Source organism: Epinephelus lanceolatus, chromosome 11 (genome assembly GCF_041903045.1).
Source record: "Epinephelus lanceolatus isolate andai-2023 chromosome 11, ASM4190304v1, whole genome shotgun sequence".
Classification (NCBI taxonomy): Eukaryota; Metazoa; Chordata; class Actinopteri; order Perciformes; family Serranidae; genus Epinephelus; species Epinephelus lanceolatus.
Window position 1 is genome coordinate 14,142,088 of NC_135744.1, and position 24,785 is coordinate 14,166,872.

Genomic DNA, 24,785 nt, shown 5'->3' on the forward strand with positions numbered 1-24,785 from the left:
GCCAGTGAAAGAAGGAATCCTTTTGCTGTGGTATTATATGCCGTCAGACAGCATCAGTTTGAAACGCTGCTAGATTACAACATAATTGAAGGAGCTGGAAAGTCCCTTTAGAGCAGGTGGAAGGTGCAGTGGATGGGTTCAACAAAACCTGGACTTTCACCAAGGAGCCCTGCATTCGCCTATTGTCTGTGTCTTGAGCCGAATCATGATGTTTTTTCTTAACCTCACCATGAGGAAATAAACATAAATACAAGGTGTTTCTTATTTTGAAAAAAACTGTATATATCTAACAAAGAGAACCTTTACATTTCCTGTGAAGACAGAAGTGTATTTTGAAAAGATGCAATCCTTGTAACAGGTGAAAATTGACACGGCGTCCTGGAGCATTAACAACAGGCGCACGCAGGATACTGAGCGTGTCATATGTAGACGTGAAAGTTCACTGACAACTTGATGATATTTGATAAGTTGGGAGAGAGAACATGCTGGTTTAAATCACCATGTCAGTTTTTATTTTGGAGAGGATGAGACCTCTGTGGATAATTTGACTCCCAGTAAAAACCTCCTTAACAATAAACACTGAAGGAATCCTAACCGGGAGAAGATTCAGCTGGTTGCAATCTGCAAACCTCACCACTAGATGTCACAAAATCCTACACACTGTTCCTTTAAAGTATAAAATAAAAGGGAAATAAAGAAAAGAAACTCACACAGTCTGATTAAGAAGCATCACTGGAGTCACTTCTAACAGTTGGATGACGGTCATGAGGGTCGATCTGAAGCAAAGGAGTTTACAGGCATTAGTCTGTTTAGATGATAAACCATTTGTTTTTTTTCAGCCAACAGTGTATCTCATCTCCCTCAGCAGTTGCATCTACATGGCCCCACAGGGTTTCCTACTCACTTCATCCTAACTCAGTGTATTTTACTCTTTATAGAGTTCCTTCTGGCCGACCATGACAAACTGAACAGTCATGTTGATGATTTCTATGCATAAAAATTAAATTTTTCTCCAAAAAGGCAACATTTGAGTAAGTGAAAAAGGATGCTCTCCATCCAGATGAGACTGAGTCAACATGACACAAGTGCAGCACTGTAAAAGATTCTTTACTGTATATGAGAGTTACATAATTTGCATACACTCATAGAGAGCAAAATACTTCGAAATGACTGTTCTGCAATATGAATAATTAGCGTGCTTGCATTTAATTGGCAATTTTGATGTTGATAATTTGCACTTATGACGCAGCGTGATCCTGTGGGATGACAGGAGGGCCGCCGTGGGAGACGGGATGCTTTTCTGAAAATCTGCTGATTATGTTGTGGCCTGCTGTCTTTATTTTATCTCATTGCCTACTTCTGCCCTTTGTTTTCCCTCTTTTGTAAATTCATTAACTTTCTTCCATTTTGTTCAGAACTCTGATATGATGAAATCTACATAAAACAGATGCTCAGATCCACCGTCTGCAGTGAATTTAATTGTAGACTCTGAGTGAAGACATTTTAAAATGTGAAGCAATATGAACACCAACCCTCATCTGATATTTTAAGTGCTGATGCATCCTGGATATATAAACGCATGCCCTCTCTCCCTGTCCTCACACTCACAGCATCCCTCCTACTCCTCTGCTGGATCTCTTTGACAGGCAGTTATACAAACAAGAAATGACAACAATCCATATTTCCTGACAGAGAGGTCAGTCCCATCCTTTAACTCAAATCGTTTGGACACTGGAGCCTCCCTATGTCGCAGGTCAAAGTTTAATCAGACTGAGGAGGAGGGATGAATTTGTGACAGGAAATGAATCTCACCCTCCTTCTGTGGAAATGAATAGGCAATGAATTTCAGTGTGACTGCAGTTGCAACACCTATCATACTTTTCCCTTAACGGCTGTTAGATTTATGATGAGTCAGGCTGGGTTTTACTTGGACTGGCTCAAATTCTAGAGATGCTGAAAAACCCTGCTCTGACGGGAAGTGGCAAAAAAAGAACACAAGGTCAGTTACTATATAGATTTAATGTTCATTTAACTTTCAGGTTGAGTTGACTATACAGCTGCATCAGAGGAGTGGATGGACAGTCAGGAGGTTACATAGGCAAAAACAAAGCATGGACGTTTTCTTTTAGTGGAAGATACACCTTTGTTTAAAGCAAGGGCAACAAACATACAGCACGCGGGCCACAACTGGCCCTCCAAAGGGTCCAATACTATATCTAAAGATATTTAGATATGGCAGCATCCATTTATAACGTCTGCGGTAACATAAGGAGCTGGAAAGTCCCTATAGGGCGTTGGGAGGGGTGATGAATGGGTCCAACAAACCCTGGACTTTCACCTGTGAGCCAGTAGTTCACTTCCTGTGTGAATGTTGAGCCAAACCATTTTGCTTTTATCCAAACCTAACCATGTGCTTATGTTGCACAAGCAAATAAACATGTTCTCATCAAAAGTCATCAAATATCGTTGCTTTGTCGGTGGCCTTTCATGTCTACATATTACGTGCTAGGTATTCAGTTGCATCTGCTGTTGACATTCTAGGACACTGCAAGCAACGCCAGGATGTCAGCAAAAGCACGTGGTTAGGTTTAGAAAAAAAACATCACTGTTTGGCTCTACTTGTGAAGTGTGGCCTCCTGGGTGAAAGTCCGGGCTTTGTTGGACCAATCCACCACACTTGCCACGCACTCTATAAGGACTTTCCAGCTACTTATACTACAATGTTACCGGCAATGTTTCAACCTGAAGCTGAAATTACTGACAAAGCAGTTGTATTTGACAACTTTAGAATGAGCACAGGCTGAATTAATTTTATTTTGAGACTCTAGGCATCTAACGAGCAGAAACAGTACAGTTCCTGTTTTTGAAAAGACACAACAGGCGTAAATTGACTTGGTGTCCCGAAACATTAACAACAGAAGTAGGAGGATACCTAGCGCATCAGACACAGACATGAAAGTCCAGTGACAAAGCAGCCGTATTTGATTAGTTGGGATGAGAACGCATTGAATCTATTGCTATGACACTGCCGAGCTTTTTATTTGTAAATTCAGGGAACACCTTAAATCACACATCAGATCTTGATGAATATTGATTATTCAAGTTGAAGATTTTTACTGATGTACATTGTATAATTTGTTGAGAACAAAATGATGCAACAATGGTCAATGGAAACCAAAATCATCAACCCACTGAGGGCTGGATTCAAAATCACAGACTGATCCAACTTACGTGAATTTTATCATGGCAACTCATAATGAGGCTCAGCAGTGTGTATGGCCCCGATGTGCCTGTATGCACTCTTAGAACCTGCTCTCATCTATGAAGAGAACGGGGCCAGTAGCAGAACTACCAATTCTTGTGTTCTCTGGTGAATGCCAGTCAAGATGCACGGTGCTGGGCTGTGAGCACAGGTCCCACTAGAGGACATCTGGCCCTCATGCTACCCTCATGCAGTCTGTTTCTGATAGTTTGGTCAGAAACATGCACACCAGTAGCCTGCTGGAGGTCATCTTGTAGGGCTCTGACAGTGCTCCTCCTGTTCCTCCTCACACGAAGGTGCAGATATCGGTTCTGCTGCTGGGTTGATGCCCTTCTACGGCCCTGTACAGCTCTCCTGGTGTAACAGCCGGTCTCCTGGTATCTCCTCCATGCTCTTGATACTGTGCTGGGAGACACAGCAAACTTTCTTGTGACTGCACGTATGGATGTACCATCCTGGAGGAGCTGGACTACCTGTGCAACCTGATTGGGCTGCAGGTACCGCCTCATGCTACCAGTAGTGACAAGGACACTAGCAGAAGCCCAAACTAGAGAAGAATCAGTCAGGAAGGATAAGGAGAGAGCAACTGTCAACAAATGACTTGATATTATATTGTGACAATAACGTGTTTCCTCTTTTTTTTTTGAGGAATGTAGTTTGCAAGGCGAGGGATAAAAGTTTAGTTTAGTGTACACTAAAAGGGAACAGTTGAAGGTTATCATGCAGTGGTTTTACTGGTCCGATCCACTCTGTATCACACTGTACTGTAGTTGGCCTACGAACTGAAATGAGTTTGGCATCCCTGGTTTAAAGGTTATGAAATATAAACGGACACTTCAAGACAAGGTTTGTTCTAATAAATACAACACTCAATCAGCTATGAGCAAGGTCCTGTGCCTCTGAATGTCTAACCATGTAATAACACTCAGAATTTGTGAATTAAAGAATAACTTTATTTTACTGATATCTTACCTAAAATACTTTTAATTTGCAACAGGATCAATTTGACTGCATGCAATCACCTCTGAGGATAATTTGGTTAAATGTCCCTATTTTCATTTTTCATAATTGTATCTTTATATTTATGGCTCATTTAGGGAATGTTTAAGAAATGGAAATATCAAGGAAATACTTCGCCACTTCAAACTAATTCAAAATGACTTCACACTCTGCTGAATTGGCCCTGATCAAATATCACTTTGACCACCATGAAGCATACATATCAGGAAGCAATAAAACTGTTAAGTGCAAACTGACACTCAGACAAAAATGATTTTTCAGATCTGACTCTTACATTACCAATTTTCTTTTCTGCAAATGGAAGAAATAAGAGGAATAGGATGTGTGTGAATTCAGTAGAAGAGGGGCAATTGAGATGGAGCAGAGGAAAGGGAACAGAAAGTTCTAAAGTAAAATACTTCCTCCAGACTTCTCAATTAAATTGTAGCTGCGTTCTTGCGTGAAACCACGACACAGCTGATATAAACCACAACCTGTTTTGAACACGTTGGTATTTCTGCTTGGAGCTGCATAATGCCTGTTTCCATTTGTTTGGTTCTGTCAGTAATGACTGTTTATCACTGAAACTTTGATTATGCTGCAGCAAAACAATAAATGCATTCATGTGTGTCAGCTCCAAAACACTGCCTGCTGTTCTGCCATGCTTCCTCTAGGTGGCAGTGCAGGATAAGCAGTTGCCTGTTGCTTTGCCTGATAGATTGGATCAGGTTCTCACTGTGACTCTTTGAAGACTACTTGGCGGGATGATTAAATAGATATCAATGCCTGTCTAGAGCGAGAATTTTAAAAAGATGTTTTTTATTTGAGTTAATATTCTACACCTGTCTGTTACAACAGTGACATGATAAACAGAACATTACTTACTCGTTCAAAAAGGCAGGCGAGGAATGTTAAATTGGATCCCACACTCTAAGTATTCACAAAAATGTGAAATCTCAACACATAATTTCAAAACCATGGTCATTAATTTGCTGCTATAACATCGTCCTCTCTTCTGGGAAGGCCCGTCCAAAAGATTTTGGAAGCTGGCTGCAGAGATTTCCTCCCATTCAGCTATCAGAGCACTAGAGACATCAGCCAGTGATGTTGGGAGATAAGGCCTGGCTCTTAGATGGGGCTGAAGTCAGTTCTTCCACACAAACTGTGAAAAGCATTTCTTTATGGACACAGGGGCAAACCGATGTTAAAACACACAGTCGTCATCGCTGGATGGAGCTCATTTGTTGTGGAACTGTGGATGGATGGGACCCAACACTTTTCTTGGCACTTTTTGATATTGTTTTGTCAAACAGCTGTTTGAAGAAAGCAGTTTCAAGCTCAACTTTTATGCCGACGAGGATGAGAATTCTTTCAAGTGTTCAGGAAAAAACAAAGTTTGAACTAAGCAGAACCCCTTCACCCCATCACCAGAATAAATGCTGTGGAAAACGGATATGTTACATCTTTACATTATTATGTAGAGGCTACATTTAAAGTTTCTTTAAGTTTCAACAATGCTGTAGTTCATGTGTGGTTCATTTAGGCACAAAAATGGCATGATTCTGGTCGAGAAAAGATCATGTTTTGCTTTAAAATACCCAGTTTGGTGATACAATCCTGGCTGGAAATGTAGCGATGTCTCAGTAAAGAACAACTACTAGGCTTGCTGAATCAGTGACATCTTTTAAATCACTTCTCAAAACGTATCTGTTCAAAAAAAGCCTTTTATTAATTTCAGCACACTGCTTATTTTATGAGTCTCATTTGCTTCTTTTTTATTGTTTTTATCTTGTGTTGTCAGTGATTATTGTTTTCTTTTATTTTGTATCACTCTGTTTGGTTTGCTGTACCTCAGTGCAATCCATAAGGCAATTAGTTGCCAATGTTGCTTATCTGCTTCAGTCATGGTATTTTATCTTTTTTTTTTTTTTTTTTTTTAAGATTATTTTTTGGGGCCTTTTCCCTTTGGAAATGGGGTGAGAGAGAGAGAGTGGGGGTTGACATGTAGCAAAGGGTTGCAAGCTGGAGTCGAGCCTGTGACCGCTGCAGCAAGGCATCGCCTCTGTACATGGGGCGCCGGCACTATCCACTCGTGGACAAACAACCACTTTTTGTGGCACTATCCCCGCAGGAATAACAATATCTCAGTAAAAAACAACCATGTTTTTAGGCACAATCCTGGCTGGAAACGCAGGGATGCCTCTGTTAAATCAACCTCTTTTCTTGGCACTATCTTGGTAGGAAACGCAGCGATGTCTCGGTAAAAAACAACCACTTTACGTGACACGTTTCCTGCTGGAAAAACACTAACGATTTGCAACGGAACACCCACGTTTGGTGGCTAAAAGCTGCTAGAAACGCAGCAACATCTTGCTTTAAAAAAATTCCCGGTTTTGCAGTTTGTTGGTCTTGAGCAGTGGTCTGCAGCTTGGTAGGCGTGTTGCCGAAATGACCAAAAACAAAAAAAAACAAAAAAAAAAAAAACACTTTTGGAGACTAAAAAGCCACTATGCTTAAGGTTTTGTTCTCCACACAGTATCACCCAATCCACAGCTTCATCAGGCTTGGCAGAATCAAAGGTTTTAGTACCAAACCATGTCACAACCATCCTTGTTCTCTCCCTTGACATCTGTCAGCAAAAGACTAAAAACACAGGATGATAGTGATAAGAATGTGCCACATACAGACCAAACAAAATATTGTAGAAGTGTGCTGCGGCATGACTGCTCCATTTTCCCTCATGCGTCGTTCACTTACCGCAGTAGCCTATATGTGCCACTAGGGGGAGCTGCAGTATAATCCCTGTGTTGGAGCTTCAAAGGCATTGCACTGACTATTGCAATAACGTCAGCTGCGCGAGAGTTAGTCTTTTAAAAAATACTGAGAAAGGGTGGGTGGTGTGTGTTCTTGATCCTGAGGACTTAATTTTCCAGTTAATGAGTTAATTATGTTTGCAGTAGATAAATGTTGCATCATCAGGATTATGCAAAATGTGAAGCAGTGAATGCTCAAAGAGACACACATGGTAATGGGGAAGAGGCCGTTTAGCACAATTATGTTTCCAATTATATGTAAGACATCCATTACACACTTCACCTGGACTTAGGTTTCAGGGCTTTTATTTAACAATGTCACAGACAAACACAAGTATTCATAAAGTGTGCTGAGCAAGGTGTGAAATTTGCTGTGATCTTGTAAGCTGTCAGACGTTCGTGCAGGTTGTAAACAAACCCACAGGACAGACAAACGGTGAATGTTTTACTAATTGTAATTCTCAATCACAGTTTTCTGACCAACTTTCTGGCTCAAAAATGACATTCCAGACTTCTGTCATTGTTTTTTTCCAAGTTTAAACCAGAAATACCCTTTAAGCATGGCTCAGGTTACACATTATGCCCAGCATCATGTGTTGGAAAACAAAAACTGTAAGCCAAACACCAAAACACAGTCCAGCAACTGGAGAAGGCACTAATGCAATCATCCAAATGAGCGATCCTCTGCTACAAGATCAACAGAGCCAAAGACAGACAGCCTCTTCCTTGGAGATGCAGACTGGAAGCTGAGATAAAAAGTTTGCTCATAACACACACTGATTTGACTCGCTGTGATGTCGAGCTGACATGAGCGACGACGACCTCGTGACAGGAGGCAGCTGCGGTTTTCAGAGCCACATGCCCCAGCTGCTCTCCGCCAACTGCAGAAGTTCAATGTTTGATGAGAAATGACTCGCTGATGACTGAGCGTATAGCACTCAGTGGCTGAGAGCCCTGACAAAGCTTTGATGCTAACATTTCCCATACACAGCTTAGTGCAGAATAGACTCTCTTTTTATGTCCATGCAAGTACGGCTGGGCAAGAAATCAACATTATATCGAAACTAATATGAGACGTGAGATCATCTTAGATTTTAGATATCATAATATCACAAGTGTTGTCTTTTCCTGGTTTTAAAGGGTGCATTACTGTATTTTCCAAACATACCAGACTGTTCCAGCTGTTTTTTTATTTGCCTTTACTCACTTAGTCATTATATCCACATCACTAATTATTATTTATCAAAAATCTCATTGTATAAACATTAAGTGAAAGGACCAATAGTTAAGCCTACAGTATCATCACAACATCCATATCTGGCTGTCTAGTTAAAACATTGTGACATTTGATTTTCGTATACCCTCCAGCCTTACACCCAAGGTTTAAAAATGATCTTTGGGGGCACCAAATTATTGTGTGGTCATTTAATTTGTTTCATTTTTTCTTTATTAAATAATTAAAATGTCTCAAAATACAGAACTCAAATGATAGGCTGTTACTGGGCATGCATCTATTCTGAAATTCTGAGCCGATACTGATACAGATGTTTGAAATAACAATTTTGCCAGTAGCCAGTACCGATTGTTTATTTTGTTTTTGTTGTTATTTATTCCCCCTTTTTGTGCCAGGGAAAACAAAATCTAAACTACAAAAAATAACTGAACTGTTTAACAGTTATTAAGCCCTTCATTACACTCCCTTCGAATGAACGCAAATTCAATCATACAAATTTATTTAACGACCTTTAATATAAACTTTCACATTAAGGACATCTTTAAAAAAAAAACGCTTCAAAAGTATTTTTACTTTATATATCGTAACTCACTTTATATTGCTGTGAAAACATCAACAAATATGTCCGCTGAACAGCTGTATTTACTCAAAAAATACCTTTTACATGATTTCATTGAACACATCATGAAAACGATATAATTTACCTTTGCCGAACACTCATTTTTACTGCATAGACATTAAATGCATCATAATGTAACCTCCGTGAGCTGTTAGTTGTCACCACTGCTGCTAACTAGCTCTCCTCCTGCTGACTTTAAAGCAGATTTATTGCACAATGACGTGCGTCCTCTGACATGACGATGGTGAGTTTACTGCAACCTTCGTCCCAAATACGCTGTCTAATGTTCCTGGGATGATGGTATGCTGGCTGCTACTCGCCATTTCATCAGCCAATAGTGAGATTACAGAGCCTGTTTGCCACACAGTCATTGTTTTCTTCCTCTACCTGCCCATTGATTTTAGTTTGTGGCCGTTAGTCTGGAGCCCTGCTTTTTAGACTGACACAACAATAAAAACCATCAGCTACTGCCATCAGTGAATGTTAACTTACCGGTATTTGCCAACAGGCTGATGGCAGTCAGCAAGGCGAATATCGGCTGATACCGCTGTGCACTGTAAAAAGAGAAACTATTTAATTTAACTTAACAAAGTTAGTGTCCAGACTGCCTTAGAATTTTTAGCTAACTGAATTTGAAAAGACAAGTTGTTTCTCTTGTTGTTTCAATAGTTTCTCTTTACAGTTTGCAGCCAATATATTGGTGCATCCCTTGCCGTTACCCATTATTCCTTGCGCAATCATGTTAGCCAGCTAACGCTAAATCACTGTGTGGCAACTGTCCATAACAACGAGGCAAACCATTACATACTATTCAAAACATATTGTCCAATTAGCTGTATTATTATTTCAAGTGTAGTTTGAAATATCTTCTGGCAAAACAATCGATCATTTTATAACTTTTTGAGCAAGAGACTCCTCCTTCATTGAAACAAACATAAATCTAACAATCTGCCAATAATTATTATTGTAATAACTTAGGATTGTATGAACCATAAAAGGGTACATTTATACTGTACACGGCCCTACATGTCACTGTAGGTCCCGTTTAATATGCATTTTATTTTCATCCACAAATGTCAAATCTACTGTAACATAGCCAAATACTGGCTTTAAAAGACAAATAATATGCAAAGGAACCCTTTGTTCTTCAGGTTAGAAAGTCGTACATCACTCTACACATGAGATTGAGTCATCCTATATACTTATGTCTCAAAAGTAACTACTTCTCTCATGATTATTTAATTTTCTTTGTACATTAAATCCTATCAGTAGAATCGAAATATGATCCAAAGTTCATTAACACATACAGGCAGGTGATTAATGATAAAAAATGGGCTGAGAGATCCCAGAGTACCAGGACTCACAGAACATTCTGTGTGAAACTCACGTACGGCTATTACAGTCATCACATCTCATTCCAGTCCTATGGAAGGTTCAGGAGCAACTCAGAACTTTATTTCTCCCTTTATTTGTCACCTGCTCGTACATTATTACTCATATTTTACTCATCATGTTATATACATCCAAGAGCAGTCACTGATGTGTTTAAAGTTGCAAATAAGCACTGAGATTCCTGCAGGAGTTTATGTCTTATTACGGGCAACTCATTATATCTCTAGATGTATGAGGCATCTGCAGCAGCACACAAGCAAAATTGAAAATCTACATTATCGAGTCAGGGTGAGGGACAACCAAGGCTCTATCAGTTTGTCTGTAAGCAAGACTTAAGAATGCGATAAACAAGTAAAGTATGATGCAGTAATGTCTGCATATCAGTAGCTGAGGCCTGCCTTTTCCACACAAAGCAACTGTGACGGAGCAAGTAAGAGATGCAGGTATAGAATAAAGTCCACGCTCTTTACATATCCCCCTGAGACCTGACCTTTTGTTTGGTATGCATTTTTAATTTCTCCTAACTATTTGGGATCAGTAGGACCTGATAAGTGTAAAACGCAAAACACTGTCAACAATAATTGAGCACCAATGTCCTCAAATGAGTACTTCCCAATTAACAGTGTCTTAGCTTGTTACTGTTGCTTAAATTGGTCAAATGTGTTGCCATACCAAACTACAAACAAAATTTATCAGAAACAAACAAGTTGCAATTATGAAATTTAATCAGGCTCTGGACCTTGTCCACTTTTGTGTCAGAATTGGCTTTTACTGTTTTTACTTCTGCTCTATTATAATTTGTTTCTTTCTGACACAAAGCACAATGTAAATTATATGACTGCTTGTCTATATGTTTCTGAATGCAGGTTCCTTATTAAAAGGTGTACTATGCAGGAATACTGCAGGCTACTGTTTGTTCGCAGTACCACCAACAAAAGTGGAAGTGAAAGCATTGTTCTTGGAGGCTCGTGGTAATTACAGTCTGGCACCTGGTCGATACCTTTATATAAAATCCTGACTCCACCTGCACACTGTATCCAGGAACGTCCCAAACACAGCAAAATAGGAAGAAACTACAATTACACCTTGCGGTTGTATGCCTCTGAGAAACAGTCAAGTTGCACTTACGGTTTGCATCCATGTCTGTGTAAACATGAATGCTTCACACACAGAAGATCTATACAATTCAAGGATCTGACCAAATGTCTCCCCTTCTGTTCCTGAGATATGATGCTGAGTAATGGCCAAAAAAGTGTTTTATGCAGAACATTATGATGTCACAGTGAAGGTGACCTTTGACCTTTTGAATATAAACTGTCATCACTTCATCATTTTATCCTGTTAGACATTTGCGTGAAATTTGTCAGATTAGCATATGAATTCTTTAATCATGACCAAAAACATTTTTCGTGAGGTCCCTATCAATCGTTTTTGAGTCCAAGTTGATGTTTGTGCCAAATTTGAGGAAACTCCACAAGGGGCCGTACACATGCTGCGTCTGTAATCAGCTGGAACTGCTTGTGCCTTTTTTGAGCCAGCTTTTTTGAGCCAGCTTTCAAGAGAGCGGCGTTAGGTTGTGTCTAAGGTGAACACGCTCCGTATTATAGCCTATTTACCTGAAGTCCTGAGTGCAGAGCTGATCTTCTTCCAGGTGCTGTTTATAAGTTTTATAATTGTGTGGGCATATCGTTCTTGCAACAGATTAAAAGCTCTGGCAGCCCTGCACCAAAATGATCAACTTTTCCATCACAGACTGAATATTTACGGAAGAAGGGAAAGATATCTGTCAGCTGTGATTGGTTATTCTTTGTCACATGACATGCGGTGTGTGCTGCTGCATTCCAAAAGTTTAACTTGGTTTATCTCCGGGCGCTTGGGAACACCTGCTGTGCGTCCTCATTGAAAACAATGAATTTGAGCCACAAAAAACATGGCATGTGTACGAACCCTAAAGATGTTCTTGAGATATTACATTCACAAGAATGAGAGGGACACAAGGTCACAGTAACCCTGACCTTTGACCACCAAATTGTAATTGGTTCATCCTTGGCTCAAAGTGAATGTTTGTGCCAAATATGAAAAAAAAAAAATCTCCCAAGGCATTCTGGAGTTATCGCATTCACGAGAATTATACAGAAAAGGTTTCAGTGGCCTTGACCTTTGACCACTAAAATCTAATCAGTTCATTGTTAAGTCAAAATGGACATTTGTGCCAAATTTGAAGAGATTCCCCAAAGGTGCTCTTGAGATATCGATAATGGGAGGTACGGGTGGATGGATGGCTGGATGGATGGATGGATGGCTGGATGGATGGATGGATGGATGGACAACTGGAAAACATTGCCTCCAGCCACAGCTATCACTGGTGCAAAGGGATAAAAAAGAAAATTTGATATTCCATAAATTGTTCCTATTTTTAGAAAAATCCAACATAGTATACCTTTAATGTAACAACAGCTTTGGTCTAACTTTTGTATTGCTAAGTTGTATCTCATTTGTAATCGTATATCAAACTGTTGTCCAAAACTGTTTTCACAGTTTCAAAGCAATCTGCTGTTTAGCTTGCTGCATAGCCGCACACTTTAATGCACAGGCGAGGGCAGAAAAGAAACAACGCCTTTTGGAAAAAAAAAGAAAAAAAGAAAAAAAAGCAGAGTTACAGGAGTAATTAACATATTTACCCTTGAAAATAATAAACAAAAGCTGAGCGACATGTTAATTACACATTAAAGGGCAAACGCAGATGTTAGGCAACAGAAGAAGGAAATATACTGTGGGAATGTTTTTCATTAAGTGTCACTTTCTTCTAATTGCTAATTAAAGTTTGCAAATATGCATACCTGACAATGCTGACAGGACTATGCATGTTGACATGTATAGCCCCCCTTCTTTCTATATCCTGTTGTTACTTTGCCACCAAAATAATCTGCTTTGAGTTTTCATCAGGGTGTCACATTTGATCATCAAACCCTGCGAAAAATGCTGCAACACCGGTTGAATGACAATAAGAGGAGGAGAGGGAGCATGCAACTTGTGTTTCTAACACAACTGAAATTATAACAAATGTCTTAAATTGCCTTTGAAGACACTTCAATGAATTAACAAAGTTCTTGAGGGGATGTGAAAACACCTTCGCACTGAGCATCACTCATGCTTAAACTGTCATAAACCGAGGCGGCAGAGGGTGTGCCGAGCCCCAGTGACATGCATTCCCGCTGTGACCTGGGACTCAAGATCTTCTTTAACTTGTTCAAACTCTTCCAGTTGAAAGCCTTTTGAATCATGCCAGCTAGCAGGGTGGCCCACAGCGACATGACATAACCATTCACTGTGACAGTGCGCTGTAAATATAACCGAGTCGAACTGCTTCCTATTCAGTTTGTTCTGTTTATTCACAGTGAGGCTTCACAATAGGAAAGTGCCATCCACCAGCTGCACGGGTAGTGTTGGAAAATCCTGCTGTTTGAAATCCTAACAGAGATACTCGCAGGGCTTGTCCTGCGGGACAGGAAATGTGATGTGACAGATGGGTGTTTATAAAAGAACAGAAGCCATGCACGTGTTGGGAGAGTAGATTTTAGTGATGTTGAATCTGTCGGCAGCCCTTAGTTAGACGGTGTCCACAGACGGGCACTGGCCCCTTGCCGTTTGTTTATATAAAAAAGTTATAAGATCCTAACAAGGAAGAGGCCAGATTAATGAATGTAATTTATAAACAAATGATTCACTGATTAATCAAAAAAAGGGAGAAAAGAATGTGCACTGCTCTAGAAAATATGAAGGAAACACTTAAATCACATATCAGATCTTGATGAACAGATTATTCAAATTGAAAATCTATACTGATCTATATTATATAAATTAGTTGAGAGCAAAATTACGTAACAAAGGTCAATGGAAACCAAAATCATCAACCCACTGTGGGCTGGACTCAAAATCACAGAAAATCTAATTAGAAAATTGGAATCACAGCAACTCATGATGTGACTCAGTAGTGTGTACGCCCCCCAAGTGCCTGTGTGCACTCCTGACAACATCTGGGCATGCTCCTGATGAGTGGGTGGATGGTGTCCTGGGGGATCTCCTCCCAGACCTGGATCAGGGCATCAGTGAGCTCCTGGACAGTCTGTGGGGGTACTTGGCAGCGTCAGATGCACCAATTGGTGCTTAATTGGATTTAGGTCAGGGGAACGAGAGGGCCAGTCAATGGCATCAGTGCCTTCATCATCCAGGAACTGCCTACACACTCTGGCCACATGAGGCCGGGCATTGTCCTGCACCAGCAGTTACCCAGGGCCTGCTGCACCAGCATAAGGTCTGACAATCACTCTAATGATTTCATACCAGTACCTAACAGCAGTCAGGGTACCATTGGTTACGACGTGGAGGTCTGTGAGACGTATAAAGTTCACCACAGCATCTCCAGACTCTTTCACGGCTGTCACATGTGCTCAGTGTGAACCTGCTCTCATCCGTGAAGAGAACGGGGTGCCAGTAGCAGAACTACAAATTCTGGCATTCTCTGGTGTATGATGGAGCTGCAAGGTACTGGGCTGTGAGCACAGGTCCCACTAGAGGACATCTGGCCCTCATGCCACCCTCATGCAGTCTGTTTCTGACAGTTTGGTCAGAAACATGCACACCAGTAGCCTGCTGGAGGTCATCTTGTAGGGCTCTGACAGTGCTCCTCCTGTTCCTCCTCACACGAAGGTGCAGATACCGGTCCTGGTGCTGGGTTGATGCCCTTCTACGGCCCTGTACAGCTCTCCTGGTGTAACAGCCGGTCTCCTGGTATCTCCTCCATGCTCTTGATACTGTGCTGGGAGACACAGCAAACTTTCTTGTGACTGCACGTATGGATGTACCATCCTGGAGGAGCTGGACTACCTGTGCAACCTGACTGGGCTGCAGGTACCGCCTCATGCTACCAGTAGTGACAAGGACACTAGCAGAAACCCAAACTAGAGAAGAGTCATTCAGGAAGGATAAGGAGAGAGTAACTGTTTGTGGACACCACCTACCTTTTTGGGGGTTGTCTTGCTTTTGCCTCTCCATTGCACCTGTTGTCACTTTGATTTGCACCAAAGCAGCTGAAACTGATTCACAATCACTTGTGCTTCCTAAATGGACACATTGATATCCCTGAATTTTAACTGACTTGGTGTTATACTGTAATGATTGAGTGTTCCCTTAATTTTTTAGCAGTGTACATTCACTGTAAGTCATTATGATCTCCAACATACTGAAAAATGGGTCAAACAGCAGCAGCTGTTTTAAAGGTGCAGTATGAGAAAGCATGCAGGAGTAAAGGGGGAATCATGATCGACTGTCACATTAATTTTGCAAATACATAGAAAGACTATATAGAAAGCCTTTGCAAAACATAAAAAGACAGATGATCACACACAGGACGGAGGAGCAGCAGCTGTTTAAAGGTGCAGGCTGGGAGGAAACATGATGAAGTAAAGGGGGGATTATGATCGATTGTAACATTAATTTTGCAACATAAAGGAAGAATGAGGATCACACATGCTCATGATGATGAATCCGGTGAAAAACTTCATGTCTCAAGCTCAAGGTGCTCCTGTCGAGTCGAAAAATGAATCTATAGGAAGAGAAAGTTGAGTTCTTGCTCATTATGTGCAATATTCTTGTCAAATAGTGGAGTTCCAGCAACTGCAGTGTTGACTCAAGCACACTGTGCCACTTGCAAAATCTCAAAAGCCATTGTATGAGCGAGACAGACCCACAGATTTGGGGGGCAACAATCCACTTCACAGAGCAGGCACAGACCAGATTGTGAATGAGATCAAAATTGAAATAAGAAGTGTATATTGTAACTGTAGCAATATGGCTTTATTTGCTAACTGTCTCCTCCCACACAGTTTTAGGAGTTCGTATTCCCTGCATTAAAAACAAACCATAAACACAACAGACTCCACTGGATTTAATGTCGAGGTGCAGTGTCTTTCTGTTAAGCTCTGTCTGTAAATAACATCAAGGTGTGGTGCATTGGTATTACTACATAGCAGCGACTCTGAATCTTTGAACTGAACTGAGCTTAACAAAAGAAAACAGTTTAAGTCAGGACAGGTTGGGAGCCTCTGGCTTAATATTTAATCTTATGATGTGTTTTTTAAATATGAAATATTCATCTAAAAAGCAGCATTTATGGCTGTTATATAAACACAGTGAAGTCAAAAGTAGAACAAATCCCTATGAGACATGGTGGAGAACAAGTAAGAAGTGGAAAAAAACAGAAATACTCAACCAAAATACAAGTGTTTAAAGGGGCTCTGTGAAATATAGAGCATGTGAGTTTTCTGGACATAGTTGTCAACACAGAGGTGGCTAAGCCAGCAGCTAACAGCAAATGGTGCTAACTCCATAAACAGTGCTAACGGCAACATTGCTCACAGAGCTATAAGTGTTAGCCAGTGGGTGGTCGCTACGCTTCCACATCGCCCCCCGTCCCTATCAGTGGTATCAGCAGTATGAGTGCAGTGCAAAATGGCGGCAATGAGCTAGCCGGTGGGATATACACGCACGCACTACATGCAGCCAGACCGGCTTACCACAACAAACCACAGAGAAGCTCAGATCACTACCATACACCATATGAAATAAGTCACCTGTTTTGAAGCTTTGACATGTCATTTTTGTTGTTGCAGTCTCACTTTTGTGGAGCCAGAAATGACCATATTCGAACAAGAGGTGGTGCTCATCCTAATGCTAGCTGCTAGCTTGGTTAGCACAGTGCATTTACAGCTATGATTACCTGTGAAAATACAAATGCTAACACTAATTTTCGCTTGCAAAAACAGCAATGAATCAATTAAAACAAAATGCACATACCAGAAAAACTAAATATCCAACCAAATGCTACGCTAAGACTTTTTTGGGTGACCAAAACATTACAATTTACTTTCAACTGGAAACATACTGAAGTAGCAAAAGCTACAGCTATGCCGATACTCTGTGAGTCTGGGGTTACGGCATGATTATGGTACCTAACCAAAATTTTTACCCTGGTAGTGACTTCTCAATGAATAGCACCCACCTGCCACTCAAAGCAACCACGCCTTTAATTTTTCATACCTTTAAGCATTAATAGCATTGAAATAGGTGAGTTAAATATAAATTCACCCTCCGTACAGTTGTCATGAACAAGGATAAGCTATACAAATCATATTTTGTACCAGGCTATAAAATGTAACATTTTAACACGAGGGTTACTGGGGATTGACTCACTTCTGGAGTCAGCCTCAAGTGGCCATTTGTGGAACTGCAGTTTTCCCCCATGTTGGCATCATCATTTTTTGCAGCTTGATTGCAACACAAACAGAGTAGCGTGACTTCATTCTCTGCTCAGTGCCCCTTTAGCCTACTCTCCTGTATCTCAGCATAGCAAATAGTCATGTTCTGCTATGTTAATGCTTTAAATGTCACATACAAACCTTTTCAGAGAAAATTAAAAGAAAAAAAAAATTCTTACTGTTTAAAAAAAGCGCAAGTGCCAGTGAAGAAACCCTACAAAAATAAATGATATGTGTAGTTCCAGTAAATACATATTTCTGTTAACATTAACATCTGTCAGCTTTTTATCTTACTTCTAAGGGCTCATTTATGGACAATGTTAGATACAGAGATAGACGGATCCTTCTGTCTACTCTGCCACCGGAGATTGTGGAGGTAGTGTAGCAAAGTTCAAGCGAGATACCACCATAGGAGACGAGGACATTTAAATAATGGCGGAATGAAACAAATCAGTAATATATAATATATATAGTGAAAATAATTCTTAGTCCACCCATCAGGATGTATCAAATCGCCACACAGACCACTGCTGTCTACAACGCTGCCTCTGTTTTTCAGGTACAATATCACAACCTCCTCCACCATCACCTCCTTTGTTGTTGTGTGAGACTTTTGACACTGCTCTTGAGTGCCATCTATTGGCTGTACCTATGCCATCATAAAGGAGGCATGGAAGTATGAGGGTAGTGGCATTTATGACATTTGAAGCAGATGTATCTATTTTAGTACGTAAAGGGAGTATGCTTAATTAACCTACTGGTCCATTTGACTTCTTCTCGCAGGGATCCGTGGATATCACTGTATTCCTGCCATTCTTTTATCCTAATATTCACACAGTGCAAATTAAACTGTTTTGGACAATAAAAGTGTTGTAAACAGATTTAATCATAAAAATCAAGTGCACATACACACATACACACACACATGCAGGCGTTTCTTTACTGACTTCCTCACCCTGGAAGCTGCCAGGCCGGAGATCAGGGACTGAGGCTCTTGCCTCCCGTCCTGCTCCCTTGAGGTTAATTATGTTCACTTTACCAGCCGTGACTCACTTTCTATCTGCCTGAAATGCTCACAGACTACTACAAGCCCCACCATGGCTGCTGTTATTGCTAACAACTAGCCCCTCCAAGCAGTCTCTTCTGTTCACACGTGATATATCGCAGCCATGCCAAGGATGGCTAATTAAAATGACTGACTGTGCACAACCCTGGATGTGAAGCAGGTAGTAGGCACCATGAGGATGTTGCTGTGCTGGGTGTTTAAACTCAAACTGACACTCTCTCATGTTGTATGTTGTCTTTCTTTTAGTATCCAGTTAGAGTGTCTGAGTGTATTTGGAAATGTGTGCTCACTGCCTGTCTCTTGCCTATGTCTATTAAGAAGTAGAGTCCTATGTTTCCTTTGTTTCTCTTCCTCTTCTTTGAGACCTCTTATTCCTGTCAGTATTCCTTCTTCCTTCGTGACTGAGGCTGTGGAGACGCAAATGTTATTCCAAATTAATTATACAGTACATGCATGGGAAATTTTGCTCCACAACAGAAGCCATAGAGAGATAATCTTGTTTCTTCTTTGAAATATATCCTTCCTTAATTGAACCTGCATCATTTTTGACATTATAACCACTGATTGCATTCAAAATGACTTCATTGCAGTGCTTGATGTCCTTTCAGTTTGCTGGAAGCACAGCTGTCTAATAAACACCCAAAGGACAACACTCTCCACAAGACTAACTCATAAAATAATGGAGACATCCTTCCAGCGCTCACACTGCATCACAACATGCAAGAAATCTAAATTAAAACCATAAACAGCTGATTTTTGAAAACTTTTTGTTCTGAGAGTGAGATGTACAGTAGCCTTGAGAGCTTGACACGCTGCAAAGTTTAGTATTTTTAAAACTTTCCTGGAGCAGGCATAAATGCATGCATGGCAGCAAACCTGGAGGACAGAAAACTATTTTGGCTCATGCATTGGCTGAGCATTTTTTATTTGACTGAACGTTGCCATCTTCAAGATCTTTGAACAGCTGACTGATGAAGCCTGTGAGATGCAGTTGAAATAATTTTTTTTTATTAACATTTGATTCTAATTTGTAACATTTGGAATGCCACACTTTCACTTCCAATAGAGTTTTTTTCCACAGCAACATGTTATTCCACCATTACTTATCTGCTTTTTCAGTGGCACTCTCTGAAAATCTCATAAACCAATACAATTTTTTTTCCTTCCCCCAGAATGTGATTGTAAATGCAGCAGCACTGTTTTTGCCAATAGTGACAGTGTGGCTGGCTGGTGAGAATGATTGAGACTGGGCTTACAGACACCCCGAGATAGCTGTCAGTAAAGAGTCCACAATGGTTCATTCAGTTGCTTCAGCAACACAATAGCTGCTGCTGGTAACCATGACAGTGACAGAGTGGCCCTAAAATTACTCTGACATCTCATAACACATCAAATACATTGGCATGGCCTCATATTCATAATTGATACTATGGTCAATCTTGTTACATGGCTTTGTTAACAAGCTGTTAAGTCTTCATGCATTCTTATTTGACACAAGATGATGCAGGCAAGCATGCTGGGTTTTCAAGTATCAGGCTTTGATCGTGAGTTGGAAAGCCTCCTGAGTACACTCATCTTTGACAAATTCATGTTGTGGTGTCCTTATTATGACAGCTCAGAATTTATGTATGCAATATCCTTAGGTTTGACCATCCTTAAGCCCCAAAAATGCAGGATTTCTCCTATTTGGTAATAAAATCACCTGCCAGACAGAACATTGGTACTGAACCATTCTGCAAAACCCACATGGATTATGTTCGATACTGGTGTAGTACCATGTTTCATTCTAGCTCAGTAATAAAAAGGTAACCAAGGGGGATTTCTTGAGAACCACAGGGTAATACTGATCAGTGGTTCGTGATAAAAACATAGAAAAAATAAATGCTTTGTACATCCAAACAACAAAATGATAATTAGTATGTAAATTACTCATCGGTGTAACACTGAATTTGGAAAGAAAATTGCTTTTTCATGCGAACAAATAACCATAAAAATTGAGAAAATGTGCCCATCAAAGCTGGGTGTTTTTTAGCAATACAACTATGCCTTTCCAGCCACGTTTGTGCCACACAAAGCCAGTTGCTATGTAGCTACGTGCCGGTGCCTTTTCAACCACGTTTGTGCCATTCAAAGCTGGGTGTTATTAAGCAGCATCTGTGATCTTTTTCTAACCATAACCAAGGAATTCTGAGGCCTAAACTGAACTACCAACCCTTTCTTTTGCTGCGTTTGTGCCACTAAAAGCTGGATCCTTTATATGAACACACTGATGCCTTTCCAGTCACGTTTGTGCCACACAAAGCCGGGTGCTATGTAGCTTCATGCCAGTACCTTTTCAGCCCTGTTCATGCCACTCAAAGCTGGTGTTTTTTAGCAGCTTCCCGACCTTTTCCTAAACATAACCTATTTGTTTTTTTAGCCTAAACCTACCCGCCAACCCCTTCTTACCCCTGTGTTTGTGCCACTCAAAGCTGAGTTATTTTTAGCAGCATCTGCGATCTTTTTCTAACCATAACCAAGTAGTTTTGTTGCCTAAACCTTACCCCTGACCTTTTCTTACCACTGACCCCTTCTGCATCAGAATACAATGCAAAAGGCTGCCTCAAGCATCACTTTAATAACGCTAGGGATTCTGGCCAAATGCCAAATATGATGAGTTGGAAGGAGATCACATTGGATTCTCTATAGTCTATGGGGTTGGCCTGCTACTCAGTCAAAGCTACCCAGAGCACTTTTTGTACATGTAAAATAGAGAAATAAAGGATCCCTGGACGCACCAGTGACAGCTAACTCCTCTGGGATGATTTAAATTACCAAGTCAATAACTTAAATGAGAACTCATAAGCACACAGGATGTGATGAAACTGATACTATCCGAATCCCTCGTTGCAGGAAAAATATGGTTTTAGAGCAGGTTATTTTAAATTATGCCCATGATGCCTCTGACTGTCAGATCATAATATAACTTTATGTCTTCAGCCGTGAAGACTAACTCTGGTGGGACTATAAATTACTGGCCTATGTCTACTTGCATTCTCTATTCCCTAGCATCCAATAACAGCTCTTTCTTGTGCCTACTCACTAATAAATCTTTATGACTTGTTAACCATAGCATAGGGAGCCAGTTTGATACACAGAGCTCGTCTGCTCCGCTGATCTGCTACTAAGTGCATTGTACTTGGGCAAGACCTTTGGCAAGATATGTATGAGCACTGCCTTTCTGAAAACATAGGATGTGTGGTGCTCCGATGTTGGTTGAGGTTTTCAGGTGATGTCAGTGCAACACTGGCTGCTTGAAAAACCTAAAGTAATCACAGAAGTTCTCCTTGTTGGCCAGAGTTCTTCTTCTATGATGCCGCCTTCTCTCCTTTTCTTTGGCTTAAGGCCTTTTTAGCCATAACCTTAAATGATCTCAGATGTATTTATAAATTATTCTTTCTCACTGATGCTTTTTCAAATCAGTGTTGATTCCCAGACCCTCCCCTCACTCGCCTAAAGCAATGTCACTCAGGGTCTCTGCCTACAGATCTTCTCTTCCTTCACCCTCCAGACCTTGTTTGTCGGAATTATTTTCTTTCATCTCCCCAACAGGATATTCTTACATGGTGCAAGCGGTGGCTTACTCCTTGTTGGACTTCATCCAACTGACCCAGATGACCTCTTGAGAAGTATTGATCAATTTTTCGGTCCTTGCATCACTCCATCAAATATCTCTTCTTAACCTGGTGTGTTTTTGAGCCTGAGGAGGCGATGCAACCAGAGGCAAGGTCAAGCGGTGGTTTGGATTGGGAGAGAGGTGAGGGCATGCCTGGATTATTAACGGGGCATGCTCGGCCCTCTGAATTCAAAAGGCCCCGAACTTACTGTTTATATGTTGGACAATTTATCATTATTTATATTTCAAGTATCTCAAATATCTAGTTGTTGATGTTCAACATTTTAGCTGAGACTGACCTGTTGGAGGGGATAGAAACTTAACTGGGAGAACTTGACAAGATAGAAGTATGTACATTGCACAAGTGTGAATGGTGGCAGTAAGAAGAGACCATTCACTGCCCATGTCTGGAACCTTAACATAATTATCCAGGTGTAGGAGAAGGGCAACTTTAAATGTGTCATTTGTAATGCTTGGTTTTAATTATACCTGGCAAAGTGGCATAGCAAAATATATTTGTGTGTTCTCGCAAAATAGGCACTGATTGCTTGAACTCTTGTTAGCCAACAGGATAATGAATTCATCCAGTTAACTCAGGGGAACATATTTGCACCATCTACTCTTGTCTCACGGCTGAATGCAAACCATGCTGCAGATCTTTTGTAGCAACAGAGCAGGGTCCAACACAGCTAATAATATTGCTTTCTCAATGTTGGACTCTCTCTGGCTCCCTCAGAGGTCAGCACTGTCAAGACAACTGGTCAGCGGTCAAATCCACTTGTCAGAGTTCACCAGTGTTCCGGTGTATGAGAAAGCTCTGGGCAGATTTACTTTGCCTCTCTGAATTAATCCACTGATTAAAGTGATTCCACTGAAATGAGTTAATTCTGGTGTGAAATATAGCTGTTATGAATGCTAGGATGACCTCTCTGATTTCTGTGTTCATTAAAAAAAAGGACCCCCCCCCCAAAAAAAAAAAAACATCCTCTGTGCAATAACCCTTGTGGTTTGTCTCTTTTACAGGATGGGACATTAGCTGCTTTTACAATAAAAAGTGTGTGTGTGCACAGATTTCCTGAGCAATGAGGGATTTTTACAGACATTTTGGGTGTTCTCACTTGAGGTTTTACCTCCAAATAAAGTGGTTTACACAGTCTGGCTAAGCTGTTTGCTTGTTTACAACCTCTTTGATTGTCTGACTTCCCCATCTGCCGTAGTAGAAGTGATGTTCCCATATCTGAGAAATTTTATGTGACAATTACTTTGGCGTAAGTCAGAATGAAAGAATTAATTGCACTATTAGTCTGAGCTGAGTTAGCAACAAGGGGTAAAAAACAGGTGTTTAAATGTCATTGGGTTTAGCCTCTGTGTTTGTTGAAATTTCCTCTATCCAAGTAGCTCAAGGTTCCACATGTCGAGTGAGGGCATTCATTCTCCTTTTTTAACCTCAGCTGTGTGCTCAGCCGGCACTCCACAGTCTACAATTGCGTCACTTTGTTTCACGCTTTGAGAGGCTCCTTTATTCCCGTGGTGCGTTCGTGCCCATCAACCCATTCAAACCGGGGATTCTGATTGTCTGTTACAAGTGTACTTCATTGTGTCATGTTCTAGTGTAAACTCCCTACATATTCAGTACTTAGAATTAGAATTGGCCTCACACACCTGTGGCTCATCCATTCATCAGTCCTCCCTGCTGCCTGTCTCACCAGGTGCACCTTATTACCTCATTTGTGCTTCTGTATATATAGTCGATGCTCTCCTCCTTCTTTCATTAAGACCTGGCTATTATGCAAATAGCAACAACTTGAAATCCAATGCAGTCACAAAGAGCTGGGCTGTTATAGTAGCTGGGACTTTATATATTTTTGTGCTTATACTTCCTAAACAAAGGGGAGATTGCGTCTGATTTGCAGTCATGTTTGTTCAGTAATGTGATAATGAACAGCCACACAAAATATAAATATGAGGAAGCCAATACTCTGTTCTTTGCTTTTGTTCATATGGCTGTCATGAACATGTACATTTCTTTGTAGAAATAGAATATAAATGATAATAATAAACCCCTTAGTCCTTGTTCTGATGGACTGCACACTGAATCATATGTAATGGGTGCTTGACCTTGCAAAAACAAAGAGCCATCAGCACCAGATGAACAAGATGGATGTCTGCCTCTGTAAACACACAGTGATGTTTCAATCTTGTTTTTCAGGAGGCCACATGTGGTCCCATCTCGCTGTTAAGGTAACCAGCAGCATGGGAACATCATGGAGACGGTATTTGCACCCCAGGGAGTGCCAGGTTGCATTTGCAGCTTTTTAAAGCTGCACTAATCAATATTCTTATATGACTAATAGGTCAAATACACTTAGTCTAATGTCAAAGCGGTCCCTCATAGGGAGGAACCCACCCAGAGAGGCTTTACATGTGTC